A 17058-nucleotide genomic window follows, 5' to 3' on the forward strand; every position below is an offset into this window, starting at 1 on the left:
AAGAGGAAATAAAATTACAGAAGTAAAAAAGAGTGAAAAATAGAAGAAATAAAGTTCAAACCAGGCACTACTGAGATTAACTGAAGCAGTCCCGCTTTTTCAGGAGCTTATTTTGTGTATTCTTGAGGAGGCTCTACAAAGTAAAAGAAGTCAACACCACGAATTTCCCATAGTCAAGAGACTGACCATGAAAACCTAGTCACTTTGTTCTTTTGACAATGCAACTCACTCAGGCTCACTGTAAGAATTCCCCGGTTTCCCCCAGTCCCTCCCCACCCCAAGTACCAAGCTTTCCTGCCAAGTGGTGAGAACTAGCTGTCATCAGGTTGTCATCTTTCCAAAGGCCACACGGGGCACCCCGAGGAAGCCGGATTCAAGTTCTTCTCCAAGGTTTGTCAGCCCTCATCTTGGTGGGGATTGTAGATTAAGGCAAGGGCATCCATCCTAGTTAACACCATAATAAATGGCCAACAATGCTGCCATTTGGTGATGATAAAATCCTAAATAGTGTGTCTTGTTGATAGTCTTGACAGATAAATTCTGAGTGTTTTTATAGCTTAGATCTTCAGAAGAGATTTGGCAGGCCCTTAGTATTTAGGGGTTTATGCCATTAAAAATGACACAACCACATGTCTGTTTTGAACTTGTCTCTAATAAATGTGGACGTGTAAGCAAAAATTCTCATGTATACAAAGGGCACGCCTCAGAAAATAACAAGCCTTATTATTGAGTAATCAAAGTGATCAATTTGTTGGAAAAAAATACTCTTTGAAGGCACGTATAATTTTTGGCACTGTTCATCTGGGGATTTTTTTCCCTCATAGCATTGCCAACTAAAAACCCAAGCACAGTTTGTGCTTCAGATGCTTCCACCCATCTCTACCAGCTGAACTCACCCTATCTAAGGTACAAAGCGTTTGCTCAGTGAAGCTTCCCATGCTCAGCTCCCACAGAGGCCAGACTTGCAACCCCTTTCCACTGATTTTTTTTTTAAGTTTCTTGAACATATTCCTATTCTCAGAGTCCATCTGTTAAGTTTTTTAATCAGTGGCATATCTGGGACCCCATGCCATGCAAAATTCCACAAAGTACCCTTCTTTGTCCATTGTAAAATGAAGTGATCTCTACCTCCTCTCTGCAAAAGAGAGCTGTTTGTGGGAGCTCCTGATCTTCGAAAAGAGAAAATGCAGATGGCAGAAAGAGACCATCCTCCTTCTTTGAATCTTTACTTGGTTCCTACACTACTGCCTTTTCCATAGGGCAGACTAGACTGACACATGTAATGCAACCTCAATAAACAACTGAGCAACAGTATGTGGATACTTCATGAAAGTTTAAAAGAGTTAACTGAAGTGGGGACTACATGTAAATTCAGTGTTTGTAGAGTCATGGCATTTTCTAAGAAAATTCTAGGAAAGAAGTCATACGACCACACTCTTCACCTTTTCCCCAGCAACTTCTAAGCAGCTTGCTTTGTGCCCCTTTCATTTCCAAGCAACTAGGTCTATCGGGGCCCAGTGGGGGCAATGGCTCTGTTTTTGCTACTACTGCTAAAGCAAAGGCATCTTCCGTCACCTTTGCCTCCTGTAGAGAAGAGCCTGGTTCTCATGTTTTCCCTCATCTCAATAGCTCAGGGCTTTGCTAATCTTGCTGAACACTTCAGTTTTTAGATGGTATATCAATGAGGCATTCAAACAGAGCAGTTTATACACAAAAATTCTGTCTGCTTTGTAAAAGATTATCCTTTTATAAACACTCTGCAGAAAACATAAAAGCAAATAAGGGGCAGCACATAGAACAGGAAAGATGTTAGCAGGGAGATTAATACTGAATGGGTCGAAATGAATGGCGCTTACTAAAACGAGGTCCAGATACTTTGGCTGCAGTGAAACATAAATAATGGGAATGACACATCGTTTATTCGGGATAATGAGTTGATCCAGAGTAGAGGCCTAGGACAAGAGATTAAAGATTAAATATCCATCTCCTGATGAATATCAGTAGCCAACTTTAACCTTTTCCTTCCAAAAGTACAATTTTACTTGAACCATTCTATGTGCTTATGCTACAGTACAGAAATAGGATCCTCAGAAAGCAACAAATGCCACTTGAATCACTTTCTTATCCTGGTGGAAAATATTGTCTCACGTTTTAAGATAGGAAAAGGAATTTTATTTCTAGGCTATAAACCTCTAGATAGTGATTTTTAAAAATAGATTCCTCCCCCCACCTCATATTCTGCATTTGAGAAATCTAGTTTAGGGACTCTTCTCGCATCTCCTCATTAACATCCATTCAACAATAAAGTTTTTCAAAAGAAAAACAAAAGTGAGACTGGCACAACCCAACACAGATTTCACATCACCAGTGAGCTCTATAGAATGATAAAATGAGACAAGCATTCAAAATCTTCTCGTCCAAACTCCTCATCCCATCAGTGAGGAAACTGAGGCCCGTGGCCAGCATGTGTCCCGGCCAGAGTCCCACAGCTAGTTAGAAATGGAGCTGGGACTAGTACCCGAGGCCTTCTGGCTTCAGGCCCCGACTCTTTCCACTGCACCCTGCTGCCTCTTTATCCCCTCAAGTTGGAAATAATGACCAAAGCAGCTTGCTGGAAGAGCCAGCACCCCACATGCTAAATTAAAGCCCTGAATTCATGAAAAACTTAGACTATTGGAAGCTCTGAATACATAAGAGTTGGAAACAGAAAAGGGGGATGGGAGGAGCTGGAGCAGCAGGGAAAAATAGAAGAAGAGGATGCAAAAGGAACAGACAGCAATCACAGATGCCCGTGATGCCAGACCACAGGCTCTGCCACCTGGGTATGATTCTGAAGCAGTCTATTGGTGGCCCTTCCCTCTCAAGGGGCGAGACAACCCATGGCAAGAAGGAATTTTGTCATTTGCCCATTTCTTGGAATAAGTAGCTGCCCACTGTCAGCAAGCCAAGACCAAGAGAGTAGTCTGTGGCTGGTAGATACCAGTGCAGTGGGAGAACAACAAGATTCAAATGTGGCATTAAAAAATAAAAGAAAGAAAAAATGAACCGAAAAACCCAGGCCACCAACCAAGTGGGAGCAGGAGACCATCACAGGTTAATTCCACAGCCACTCACCTACAGAGAGCAAGGTCAGAATTTGGCTGGTATCCCATGTGATATTAGTTTGGTGGTTTCAGTCTATGCTCCAGGGAACATTTGTCTCGGTGCCAAACCAACATGCATGCATGGTTGGCAGGCTGTCCACTGGAGGTCAGGGATGAGGAGCTGTGGAAGTGTGTCTATTTTCACTTTGCAAGTATTTGCATGCCAACACCTCGGCCATTGCGGCTCTTTGGAGAAAGAGGGGAACTTATGCTTGAAAGCGAGGCTGTGTTCAGACATCTTACTCCACATTGGGGTGGTGGAGCTAGCAGTTCCATTCCCTCTATCCTCTTGCTTGGGTGAGTATTCTGAAGTTTATCACTTTGTCAGAGGTGAAAATAATTGAGCCACTTCCTAGATAAGAAAGGTATTACTGGGACCACCTGCCAGACCTTCTTAGCAGGTGAGAATTCTTTTTGTGGTTGCCATGTGCATCACAGGTTTCCACTAAGATGGGGGTAATCAAGAGACAAAAAAACAAGATGTTCACAAGACGTGCAAGTGCTGTTTAGGAAAAGGAAGGATGTGTTCAGTAGAAAGCATTTAAGAGGGGTTCTGAAAGGGAGGCCAGCATTCATTCAGATCTTTATTTGAGCAGTGAGAATGTTCAGCCATAAAGACCCAGAAAGGAACACCACCACCTAGCCTCCCTAGATTAAAAGAGTTTTCAAAAGGAGTACTCACTAGTAAGCAGACACACTTTAATATTTTTACCAAGAGATATTAAATAATTTGGTGCAAGTAATTATGGAAACAAGAAGAGAGTAGCTATGGGTGGAAAAGGGAAGAAGATGGTAGAAGGACTTCCCAAAAGAAGCATCATGCTTTCATTGAATCATTTCATGATGTCCAACCCCAGTTGAGGTGATGGTTAGCAGCAAAGAGCAGCAAACAATATGGTGCTGTGCTAGGGATGATGTCAGGTTAGAGTCAGAAGGATGATGCTATGTAGACCTTGAACCTATCTGCAAAGAACTTCCAGTTCAACACTCTTGGTACTTAGAAACACAACCCACATTTCCCAGGTGTTACCAATATTCCCTTGTGGATGGGGTCTGTTAGTAGATCTGACTGTGAAAACACTGTAGTCTACAAAGTGAAGTCATTGCATCTTTACTTCTCCAGAGACAATTTAGTGATTTGAAAAAGCCAAGATGGCTGCCCTTAAATTAATCCCTGATGGACCAATGATAAGTTGAGCTTGGGAATTTCCCCCAAACTGGCATTTAAAAATGTCTCTCTACTAGCAAGTAGCTATTGAGGCTTTGTAGAAACTCCTTAAATTGCCTCTTTTTCCTCCTATTACCAAATTCTCAGCAAATTACATGGTCATTTTCATAGCTCCCAAGTGACGTACCTATGTGGCTGTGAGACCAAATTTGTCGTTAGGACCAAAGCTACTGATAACCATTAGGGATCTTGATAGATCTTCATAGGCCAAATCCCTATTATGTTCCAAATATATTCACTGAAAAAAACCCTCAATATTTTCATAGATAAGTGGGAAGAGTGGGAAAGAAGACATCTTCTTTTATGACTAAGACAAGTAGTGAATGCTGGAGGTCCTAGGTCTCAGGTATGTTTTCCTAATTCTGGGCCTGCTTCTAGGTGGTTTTTGTTCAGACTGAAACTATCTTTTTTTTTTTTCTGACAAATTTACTAGTTTCCCTTACTGCATGCTCTGCAGATTTACACTTCCAATTCTAGAGTAGAATTGGAACATTTTTGTGTGAAGTCAGCTAAGTGTGTTCTCTATTGATTTGTTAGCATATTCTTCACAACAAGAATGGAATGGACTCATGTTTCACACATTCTAGGGACTCGGTGTCAGTTCGACGAGGAAGAAGAATCAAGAACTGAAGGAGAAAGGGCCAAGAACCCCAAGAAAAGCAGGTTACAAAGCAGTTCAAAGTGGTACATTAAGTGGTACAGCTTCATGCAGACAGCATTGATATTTAAGGGGTCTTAATGGGACAGCAAAAATCTCCAGAGGTGATACCCTGCCTGCCATGACAACTTCCCTTCCCTCAGTATGCTCTAGCCCAGTAGTTCCCAGTCCTTGCTATATATTAGAGTCACCTGGGGAGGTTTAAAAAAAATTCCCATGCCCAGCTCTTACCCAGAAATTCTGACTTAACGGATCTGGGGTGGAGCCTGAGCATTGCATCTTAAAACATTCTCCTGGGCATTGCATTGCAAGCCATTGTAGTGGGCTGAATAAAGGCCCCCCAAAATATTATATCAGGTCCTACTTCCAGGAACCTGTAAATGTTACTTTTTAAGGCAAAATTGGGTTTTGCAGATGGGATTAAGTTAAGGATGTTGAGATGGGGAGATTGTCTTCATTATTCAGATGTGCTCTAAATGCAGTCACAAGCATCCTAATAAAAGAGAGTCAGAGGGTGACGTGACACACACAGAGGGAAAGGTGATGTGAAGATGGAGCACAGAGAGATTTGAAAGTTCTGACCTTGAAAATTGGACTGATGTGGCCACAAGCCAGGTAATGCTAGCAGCCACCAGACACCAGAAAAGGCAAGGAAAAGATTCTCTCCTAGAGCGTTGGAGGGAGCACTGCCTTGTCAACACCTTGATTTCAGCCCAGATATTCTGATATCAGACTTCTGAACCTCCAGATCTATGAGAAAATATGTTCTGTTATTTTAAGGCACCAAATTTGTAGTAATTAGTTATGACAGCCAAAGGAAACTAATTCAGCGGGTCAGCAACAGCCACTGTAGTCCTACTGGCCTCTGCTGAAGTCCTCAAAAGGCCTCAGTGCTACCTCCAAGTCTTGGCACTTGCTTTTTCTCTACCTATAGCACTCTTTCCCCTGGACTTCATTTGGTTGACTTCAGGAGGCTTTCCCTGACCCAGTCTCAGATCGTGCTTTTTTTTTTTTTTTTTTTTTGGATTTTGTACTTGTCTTTCATAGTACTAATCACAGTTTTTAATGAGATATTTAGCTGTTTATTTATTCAATGCCTTTCTTTCCCACCAGAATAATAAACTACTCTCTGAGGACTACGCTTACGTCATTTTATACATCGCTATATTTTCAGCACCTAACATGGTGCCACACACATAGTAAGTAATCAATAAAAACTCATTAAAAGAATAATGAATGAACTAATAATCTTGTAACACATAGGACTGAACTCCAGATAACAGTCAGGGATGCCAGAGCAGAGTCTATCTCCTGGGAGAGGGAATAACAAGGCCCGGGAAGAAAATCTGGGCCCCAGATAAAAAAAAATCTCAGTGCTGGCCGGGCGCGGTGGCTCACGCCTGTAATCCCAGCACTTTGGGAGGCCGAGGCGGGCGGATCACAAGGTCAGGAGATCGAGACCACGGTGAAACCCCGTCTCTACTAAAAATACAAAAAATTAGCCGGGCGCGGTGGCGGGCGCCTGTAGTCCCAGCTACTCAGGAGGCTGAGGCAGGAGAATGGCGTAAACCCAGGAGGCGGAGCTTGCAGTGAGCCGAGATCGCGCCACTGCACTCCAGCCTGGGCGACAGAGCGAGACTCCGTCTCAAAAAAAAAAACAAAACAAAAACAAAACAAAACAAAACAAAACAAAATCTCAGTGCTGACTGTGCTCCAGACTCTGTGGGAGAACTGGAGTGGTAGGGGAGGGTTTATGCAGGGGTTTGTATATGAACACTTGACTCCTGATTCGAGCAGCCAACCACACTTCCAGACTGCATTTGGTATAGGTCATGAGGATCTTGATACAGTACCAGGTTTGACAAGTATTGGCTCAGGAACTGGAAAGGGAAAAGAAAAGGGGTGAAATAACCTTAAGACCTGCAGCAGAACATAACTGGAAACATGTAGGCACTGACAAATACGTGGACCAGGCAAAACCGATCCATCCCTGTATCTGCATAAAAGACAAAACACTAACTGAAATCCATCAGTCTCCAGGTGCTTTAGTGTGTTCCCACTATTCATCTGTCTCCAACTTAAGAACAGCCCCTTTTGTGATATTTGTGTATGCATCTATTTTTAAAAATCACTTGAGTAAATCCAGAACACGAAGTAAAATCCATTGTACTGTTCCTTACTGACTGCCTGCTTCTACTGTAGTAAATAGATGCCAAAGGTAAAAGTGAATGGTGCTGGATGCTGATTTTCAGAGTCAGAAAACAAGTTGATTGTCTTATCAGAACCCCACAAGCTATTCCCTCCCTTCTCTGGCCATTGCTTGGTGAAAAAGCAATGGCAAGAGAGAGGTAACTTTGAAAATCTAGGAATTCCAGGATTGCAGATAGCAATTAAACAAAAGGGCAGAATTAAAAGCCCCATCTTCTGCCAAAAAGGTAGAATGATCAGGTAAGGGAAGAAGAGGCTTGGTAAGGCAGAAATGCTTGGAGGAAGATTTCAGTTAGGTTCTTTTCTTGCAAGGAACAAACTCAACCACTCATATGAAGAAAAAAAATGATGCTTTAACCATGGCTGTTGTTTTGGTTTGGTTTGTTTTAACTCCTCCAATTTGACCTCAAGAACATATTGACTTTGTGTTTGTGAATGTAAACATTTCAATCAGAGTTAACAGCAACATCAAAAACTTTTCATCGAGAAACAATTTTCTGGAGCAAATTCTATTGTTTTTCAGCATTTCAGTGTCTCAATTTCATAGTGTTTTCAGTGTTCAGCCTCTGAGCACTGTATTTCTGGTTTTTAGCAGTTCCACTATGATGTACCTAAGTGTGGTTTTCTTCGTGTTTACTTTGCTTGGAATTTGCTAAGCCTCTTGAATCTTAATGTCTTTCATCAGTTTTTAGAAATTATTCAACAGTTATCTCCAAATTTGCTGCTTCCTCATTGTCTCTCTCCTATCCTTTTGGGATTCCAATTACACATATGTTAGAACCATTCACTATGTCCATATATTTATTTTGCTCTGTTCCAATCTTTCAATTTTCTTTTTCTTTCTGAGATTTAATTTTGCTCTTTTCTTTGGGCCTATCTTTGAGTATACTAATTCTGTCTTCTGCCATATGCAGGCCAAGCTCTTGCTAAACCTGTCCAACAAATTCTTAATGTCAGCTATAATATTTTTAGGTTATATAATATCTGACTGATCCTTTTACATAGACTCAAATTCTTAGTTGAACTTCATCTTTTCCTCTCTTTTGTATGTATTTTTCTGCATTTTTATTTAACATATGTATAATAGTTATTTTAAGGCCTTCGAGGTAACTCCAATATCTGGATCATCTATAGGTTTGCTTCTATTGCTTTTTAAAAAATTTTTAGTCATGTTTTTCTGCTTCTTCACATGCCTCATAGTATTTAATTGTATGGTGAACATTATGTGTAAGATAATCTTAGAGACTGCTGTCTTTGTTATTTCCCCCAGAGCATTTGTGCTTTCCTTTGAAAAACAGATAGGGAGAGGGACTATCTATCAATCACCTCCATCCAATCAGAAATTGAACTGGCTTAGAGCTAGATTGCAGCTTCAGCTAGACTTAGTTCACTTCTGCTTTCAAAAATCTCAAGGACATGTGTGTTTGTTGTAGCTATTCGTCTCAAGGATTTTCCAAGTGCTTTGAGGCAGTGAGAGAGTGAGACACTTGACTCGGCTTTCCAACCCAGCCTCCTAGTCTCTCAGAATCCCCTCCCCCAGACCCCAGCACTCAGCAAATGTCCTTTGGGAAAATTAGCTAAGGCCTTTAAAATCCCCCAGATTCCAGCTTATCAGCATCCTCTGCAGGTTTGTCTTTTCCTGGTAGAGTCCCTCGGTCTAGCCAACCCTGACCAATCCTCAGTCTGTGAGCGCACTTGCAATTGTCCCCAGGGAAGGAAATGATCAGTGACCTCAGCTCATCTGTGAAGGGAGCATCTCTCTGGAATTTTAACTTATCTATAACTTTTTGCTTCCTACATATCGCATGTCTTTAAAAATATAATTTTTGTAATTTATCCCATTTTTCTAGTTATTACAGCAGAAACCCGCAACCTGCCTCAACCTTCTACTCAGAAACACACAAGCCCCCATTATTACAAATTAATTCCACAAATAATTTTCTATATAGAATAGTCAGGCTTTTCCTGGTATTTTTGCATTTCATTCTTATTTTACTAACATGATTTTCATCTAGTTCAATTTTTCACCATGTATATTTACAACCAAGATGTGGTTTATTGATCAGTATCTTTGACCATATGAAGTTTCATCATTCATAGCATCTGCCATTGTGAGTTTTCATGTGTGACCATAGAATTTTCATCTGTGACCAAGTTTAATTTTACACTTTCAAATTTTGCATATCTAAACTTAGTCAAGATTACATTCTTCAGACAAGTTTTAGACTGTAATACATTTTACCAAGTACACTGTGTGCTTTCAGATATTGTAATTTTTATTTTGTATTGATTATTTTTACCAGTAACATCTATTACAAACTTAATAAAAAGATGATGGTCTATACTTAAGTCTTATTTAATCTCTAAGAAAATTGTGTGCAATTCTTCTCTGATATTCCAAAAATTTTGTAGTATATATTGGTCTATTCAGTGTGAATTGTGAATTGGTCTATTGCATTCTTAACACATTTCTGGCACAAGCCTGTCTTTATAGAGTAATAATGTCTAGTGTTGGCAGTGAAGAAAGCAAAGTGATGAAACTGAAGGGGTAAGCTTGTAATGGCAAGATCAACATGCCTTGCATCATGACTGGAACACAAAGACCTTGGTTGCTGAAACAGCTCTAAGGACTTGGGGTTGACTCTATCCCACCTTGCCATGCCCTTTCTTCTCTCTGTGCCTCTGCTCTTGCCTCCACTCTCAAGAAAAGGCTTCCTTTGATTAGTTATGGTTGTTCTCCTCACAACCTCAGATCTCTCAGAGTCCATTATGGCTGGCCCCTCTGTATCATGGTTCATTCAGGTTTCATTTCGATCACTAATCATCTCCTCTCATTTGGTATTATGTCTGGGTTCACATTCCTAAGAGAAGGAGTATGACTAGTCCAACATAGCCAGAAGCCTACGAGGGCCCTAGTTCAGGGATCATGCTGAGAAATCTCTCTAATCCATTGTTTCTCAAGGTATAATCCACTGATCACCTTCAAATCTGAGGATCACCCTTCCATATTCCACAGCCCCAGGCCTTTCCCTTTCTCCCAGCCATAAGGGAAACCAGGCAAGAAGCTGCCAGGGATCCCTGCAGCCCTTCCCCCACCCTATACCATGAGAAAGCATCCTGGTGTACTTCAAAAAGCTGTAATATCAGAATAGTTTGGGTTCAAAGTCCAATCCCTTTTCCTCTAAACTGATTGTGAGTGAGTTCCTAAACTCTCTGAGTCTTAGTTTCCTTGTCTGTAAAATAAGAAAATTAAACTGATAAAAACAGATATTATGCTTGATCTTCACCAAAAAGCCAAGAAGTGATAAAATAAGAAAATTATATCTGCCCTCAGAAAGAAATGGCATATATAAAGAGGCTGGCACAGATAAATATTAGTTCCTTTCCCTCTGAGGGCAAGTCTGTAGCATCACCCTCATTTGCAGAGAGGAGAGTAGAATAATAGTGCGTGGTCAGAACCAAACAAAACACATGAGATGATCAAGGAAATAATGAATAGATTTGCCAGCAAGAGACATTGTTATTTTTTCTCCCTGCCAAGACTTACTTTCCCAGAGATACTGCATTTCTTTGGATAACTCCACAACCACTCAATCCAGATATAGTGTCTCAGGCAGGCAGCATGTTTACAGTCAAAATGCTCACTTCCACTTGAAGTTTCCAAATCCCTGCTGCTACTTTCTGCAAACTTAATTAATTCATTGTAGTTAACATTTGTTCAACCTCATGCAGCAATGGGAGACTGAAAGAAACAGGCTTTTGTAAATTAAAAACATTTCAAAATATTGTCTTCTCCCAAGAAAACATTTCTTTTTTTTTTTTTCTTAAATTAACACTCCATTTGGATAACTTTAAAGTTTCAAAAGAAAACAAACAAGGAAGTTCCAATTAATGCTGATTGTCTTTAACTATTTCACTGCCATCCATCCAGGCTACCATTCTTATTATCCTAAGCACTGTCATCTTCTTAATAGATATGCAATAGATCCTCCACCTATCTTCTTTGCGATGCTTAGGTAATTATATCACATATGGTCCTAGTGTGAAAATGCCTGCCACACACTCCATCAGTCAGCAGATTAAGATGTGCCTAAACCCTAAGTGATAATGTTGTCTTGGAAAATTAGAAGTGCAAGTGCCATATTGAAGGCAATGATGTGTAGCAACGGGATATAGCAGATTTTCTTTTTCTTATTGGTTTGGTTGTTTCACTACCAAGACACAATTACATTGTCTAAGACTAATGTAATAATAGGAAGACTAAATATAGGAAGAATGGCTAGGAAATGGCCCTGCAAGCAAATGTCGCCTTATCCCAACAGATTAATCCAAGGGATTCAGATTGGGGCATTCTGATCTGTTGGCCTGGTTAACAGGCACCAAGGATATGTGTAATCTATCAGGGGAAGCCCCTACAATGACCAATATGTGTGAAAGAACATCCTAATAGCTGTTCTTCCACTACCTTCCATGAGTTGTGTATAATGTTTCCTTATCAAAGGGGCTCAATAATATTCATTCTGTCTCTAGTGCATGATCGGTGAGGCACTCTGTGCAGTTCTACACAGATGTAAAATGCTGTTGTTATTGTTGTTGTCATGAATAATGTAGTAGAAAGAGCTTTGAGCCTGGAGTTAAGTGACCTGAGTCCTAACCACAGCTTTGCTCATAAACTGATCAACTCACTTCCTTGGGAGTACATAAGAGAGTATACAGTGACAAAGTAAAAGACCCAATATTGGGAGACGCTTCTAGGGGGATGCTTCTACAGGCTCTGTGATACTCTGTTAAAATGGCCATCGTTGTGCAGTTATCACACAATACTCCGATATCTTTTCTCTGGTTTTACTCTAAAGTCTTTTCATCTTTCCATACGTGCTGATAATAATTCTAAGATTCAAAAATGTGTCACAAGCATAGTTTGAGGACACCTGGTTAAATCAGAGAGATAGAAGGGAGCAAAAGGGGAAAACTAAAATGCAGACATTAAAAACTAATTCAGTACTTTTAACTTCTAAGAAATGTGAGGCATCAATGTTTTCAGAGATTCCTGCCAACAGTAATGCTGAGCCAGGGGCAGTGGCTCGCTCCTGTAATCCCAGCACTTTGGGAGGCCAAGGCGATAGGGTGGCTTGAGCTGAGGGGTTTGAGACCAGCCTTGGAAACATGGAAAAACCTCATCTCTTAAAAAAAATAAAAAAGAAAGAAAGAAAGAAAAGTTAGCCAATCTTGGTGGTATGTGCCTGTAGTCCTAGCTACTCAGGAGGCTGAGGTGGCAGGATCGCTTGAGCCTGAGAATTTGAAGCTATAGTGAGTTGTGATCGCACCACTGTACTCCATCCCGGATGACCAAGTGAGACCTTGTCTCAAAATAACAAACAAACAAACAAAAAACAGTAACGCCAAATATAGGAAACCAATAAAAGCTTCTATGACATTAAGGAAGAAATACTTGGTTTAATTCTGTTAAGAAAGCAATAGTTACTTATGAAAAAATATCTCCACTGTGTCTATGATAGGCATGGTAATCGGCATAGTATTTAACATATCAGATTATTTTTATTGTAATCTTTATTTGATTTTGCTCAGATGAAGAGAGTACTATAGCATAATCTCTCTCCATATATGCATATATAAATTATATATATTATTATTCAAATAGAGAGATACAGATACTAGGATAGAGCATAATCTCTGTCCCTCTGTTTCTGTGTCTCTGTCTTTCTAAATATATAAAAATATATGCATATATAACATATAATGTTATACATGCAGGTATCTGAATAAAAGTTTATATGTATATACATCCATATGTACATATGCATGTTTGAATAGATGTACATAGAGAGACAGAGAGCATAGACAACTGGTTACCTACTAGTTACCAATAGCCCTTCTTTTTACTAAAATAATGCAGACATTGTTGAATAGCAATATGTCTAACTGAAAATATTTGGGGCATTGCTTGCAAATAGGGGTGGCTCTATATCTAACTGCTGACCCATGAAAAGTAAGCAGAAATCATGGGATGGAGCTTCTAGGGCAGCATGTTGAAAAGCTGGGCTGATTCAGTCTGCAAGCCCCATTTGCCCCGTTGCCTTCTCACTTTTCTCTGTCTGTTGCACAGATGCTGTGTTTGAAGAGGATTGGCCAGATTGTGATTTTGAAGTGACAAATCCATGCTAGGGAGGGCTAAATGAGAAGGTGGGGAGAGGCTGAGTCTCTGCTCTTACCAAGGTTTGCCACATCAATCAGCTTGGGATTACCTGCCTCCGTACACCTCACAATATGAGAAAAATAAAACCCTTGATTTTTAAGCTACTGATTAGGAGCCTCTGTTCTTGATAGTCAAATATAATTCCTAACTGATGCAAGAGGAACATTGATCCTTACCCTCAAGGCATTTATAGTGTTCTGACAAAACAAGGTAGACATTTAGGTTTGACCTAATTAAACAACATAGACTTGCATAGAAGTGAATGCTTATACAAATGCTACCTCTAAATGCTACAGGTGTTCAAAACAGAAAGAGAAGAGTGTGGACTAGAATTTTTGAAGAAACATTTTCATGGTGTGGGAGGGACCTGTGCTTGTCCTAAACCTTGGGGAGATATTAATAACTAGAGATCTAGGAAGAGAATTCCAGGCAAGAAAAACAGCAAGGATTTTGTCACGCAGTGAAGAAAAGCATAATTGCTAACTAGCTGACCCAGAAGGAGGAGGGCAGACTATGGGGTAGCTGAAGATGAGTCGAATAAGTAGTATGAGACTAGGTGACAGCAGCCTTGAAAATCCAACTATGAAGTTTGATTTATGGGCAGGGAGTAACTGTTCATCATTAATTCTTCATGTCTTTTTCTGGCCCCTTTGCTACTCTGTAATCCCATGTTTGTAGTTGCTTATAAGATAGTTCCACAAGATATCCCAATTGAACCTAGATTTAATTTGTCTGAAAATAAAACCCACCATTTTCCTTCATCAAGTGACTAATGGCATTATTAACCATCCAGGCTTCTAGGGTAGAAATTTTGGAGTTTCCTTTGACTTATTTTTCCTTCCCCAACCCCTATATCCAGTGCCACCTAATCCCATCCTTCCTTCCTTTGAAATGTCTCTTGAATTCATTTATCTTTCTCCTTTTCTACCATCACCATCTGTGGCTGTCTTTTCCCTCTGTTTCCCAAAAGAGTCTAACAAATCTCCCCACCACAGCCTTTCCCTGCTGTAGTCAACACTGCCAGAAAAATCTTCCTGAATGACTACTTAAATCACATTACCCTACCCCTACCCTTCAGAAACCTGGAATTTCCTCTGCTAAGCTTATAAGACCTTTGATATTATTGCCATCCTACCCATCTACCTTATTTCCTACCACGCAGGAACCTGAAACCAATGCTGTAGTCATCTGGACCTCCCAAGATCCTCCCTCACTCTACACTCATTCCCAGTTCCCACCCATTTAGAATATCCACTGTTTCCCTTTTTACTTGTCTAAATACTATTCATTCTCAAGATTCAGCGAACTAACCTCTTCCTCCAAGATTATTTTGATCAACACTGATCTCTTCTTTGCCCAAATTCTATCCCATAGACAGTTTAGAGTACACAATGTATTAATTCTCATTATTTATGTGTTTCAAGCTTGCCAGCCAGGTAGATAATAAACTATTCTAAGCTCTCTGAAAACTGGAACCAGTTTGCCACCAACTCTTAAGATTGAGGAAATCCTATGCAATTCATCCTTGCTGTTCCCTGTGAAAGTCATCTAGTCTCTGCCAAATCATATCCAATGATACACCCTTCAACAGAGCAGATATTCAACAAATATCTATTCATTTAATAATTTATTAAATTTGTGTGATACTATGTTAGAAAAAAATTCAATAAATATTCATGGATCATTTGATAGAAACAATTAGCTGATTGAGGTTTACAGATGATGACATTATGAATGTATGTTTTAATAGACTAATCCTTTTATCCACACCCATGACTGTTGACTCTGCCATGAGAGTTTCAGACACACTAAGCCTATATAGCTTATATTAATTACAAAAACTGAAGGAAGTTCCATTGTTCTACAAAATTTATTATGGTTTAATGACCACTGCTTATAGTCCAATTACTCCTCATTTATGGACAGATCTACTTTGAATTGCTGGACAATTAACCATACCATTGTTCAAAAGGCAGTAACTATTTTTAGCTGAAAATTGAGAGGTATAGAAGTAAACTAGGTGTTCCCAGTGAAAATTCCTAATGAATTGTGACAATTCATATCATCCCTTTTCATTTATTGAACCACTCAATATTATTGTAGTTATTTCCTCTTAATTTAAAGGAAACAGTTCCATTGTCAAGCACAAAGAGAGTACCTAGTCAAAGGTGAATTTAAGAAAGAAGAATTATATCCTTAAAGAAATAACTCATAATCATCTTATAAATAATTGATACCTGTGCTAATTTTGCAAAAACAAGAAAACTAAACAATCAATAAATATATATTGTTTTTATATATTTGAACACTTATTATTACCAAATCAACTACATTGCTTTGTTTTAACAGGTCATATGATACATCAGAAAAAATTCCAGATAATGTGTTTTTAAATTTTTCCTTTTATCTTGACATCACTAAATGATTGGGAGTATTCACCACTGAGTTCTTTAATGACAATATCCTTTTCTTTTACAAATGGCTTTGAAGTCTTCCACCGCCTGTTACAAGTATTTGGATACTTCCCCACCAAGGGTGGGCAGGAAGCCAACACAAGCCACCAGGTGCCAATATTACACCTGACAAATTAGCCACACGACTGGAAAAGGGTGGGTCCATCCTCCCGTTAGAGGTTCATTTCCTCTCATTTTCCCATGAACAGGAAGTCATTGGAATGGGAAAAAAAGCTTTCCTTAAAGAACCATCTGATCGAAGGTCTGAACTTGTTAACTCCCTGCTAACAAGCAACTTGAAAACAAGTTCAAACGAATCACAAGACTGTATTTACGTTGACTTGTTTAACCCTGCTGAGGGCCTGGATTCTGGGATGTTGGGATTCATTTTACACTTGGGGTGAGGAGTGTGCTTGGATGTCATATGGAATAAGGACAGTTGACAGAGGAGGCGGATGCATGATAGCCCTTGCACAAACCTTGGGAACCTAAAAGACTGAAGACAAGATCTGACTGAAGCCACAGTTTAGGGACAGAACCCTATTTAATTCACCCAACTCAAAAATGTGATTTGAAGAATTTGATCAGAATTGACCGATATTCCATAAAATGCTACACGGTATTCATACAATACTTGATTCAGTTAAATCCTCTGAACTAATGAGTTGTAACTACCTCCTAAAGATCGGTTATAAAGCTTGATGAGTATAAAATAAAGCATAATAAAAGAATGTTTTCCAGCTGAAAAGTAATCCAAGAATAGAGCTCTATTTATCTTAACAGCATAGAGATAACTACTGTATTATATGTTTATAATGCATAAACAATTGTTAAAATATATTTTATATACTAGTTTTTTAAAAGTATTCCAAAATGACATAACATAATGCACAGTGTTCTACAACTTACCTTTTCACCTAACAACATGTTACTGACATCTGTCCTTGACAGTTTATACAGTATATTCATTCATTTTAATTGATATATCCAATCAACTCCCTTAATTTTTTGCCAACCAGATAGGTAGAAAATGGCAACATATACTTTTTGAAATTTTACATGTCTTTTACCATTGAGGTTGAGCATATTTTTCAAATGTTTGCTAGACATTTGCATTTCTTCTGATAATTATATTTTATATCTTTTGCCCA

The 17058-nt window shown here is 39.4% G+C and overlaps 1 long non-coding RNA gene across 2 annotated transcripts in view; it reads left to right on the plus strand.

Annotated features, from left to right (window-relative positions):
- The window catches only part of LOC139358727 (uncharacterized), a 29867-nt gene extending 16364 nt beyond the window's left edge, over nt 1–13503 (plus strand). Inside the window, exons 3-6 of one of the 2 annotated variants that reach the window (XR_011614151.1) lie at nt 4638–4717; nt 4909–5034; nt 6143–6228; nt 13365–13503. This is a non-coding gene — a long non-coding RNA (uncharacterized lncRNA). The remainder of the gene's footprint in view (nt 1–4637; nt 4718–4908; nt 5035–6142; nt 6229–13364) is intronic. The other variant, XR_011614150.1, reaches the window with a different exon arrangement.
- The last annotated feature ends 3555 nt before the right edge of the window (nt 13504–17058 follow it).

Source organism: Macaca nemestrina, chromosome 1, assembly GCF_043159975.1.
Source record: "Macaca nemestrina isolate mMacNem1 chromosome 1, mMacNem.hap1, whole genome shotgun sequence".
Lineage (NCBI taxonomy): Eukaryota > Metazoa > Chordata > Mammalia > Primates > Cercopithecidae > Macaca > Macaca nemestrina.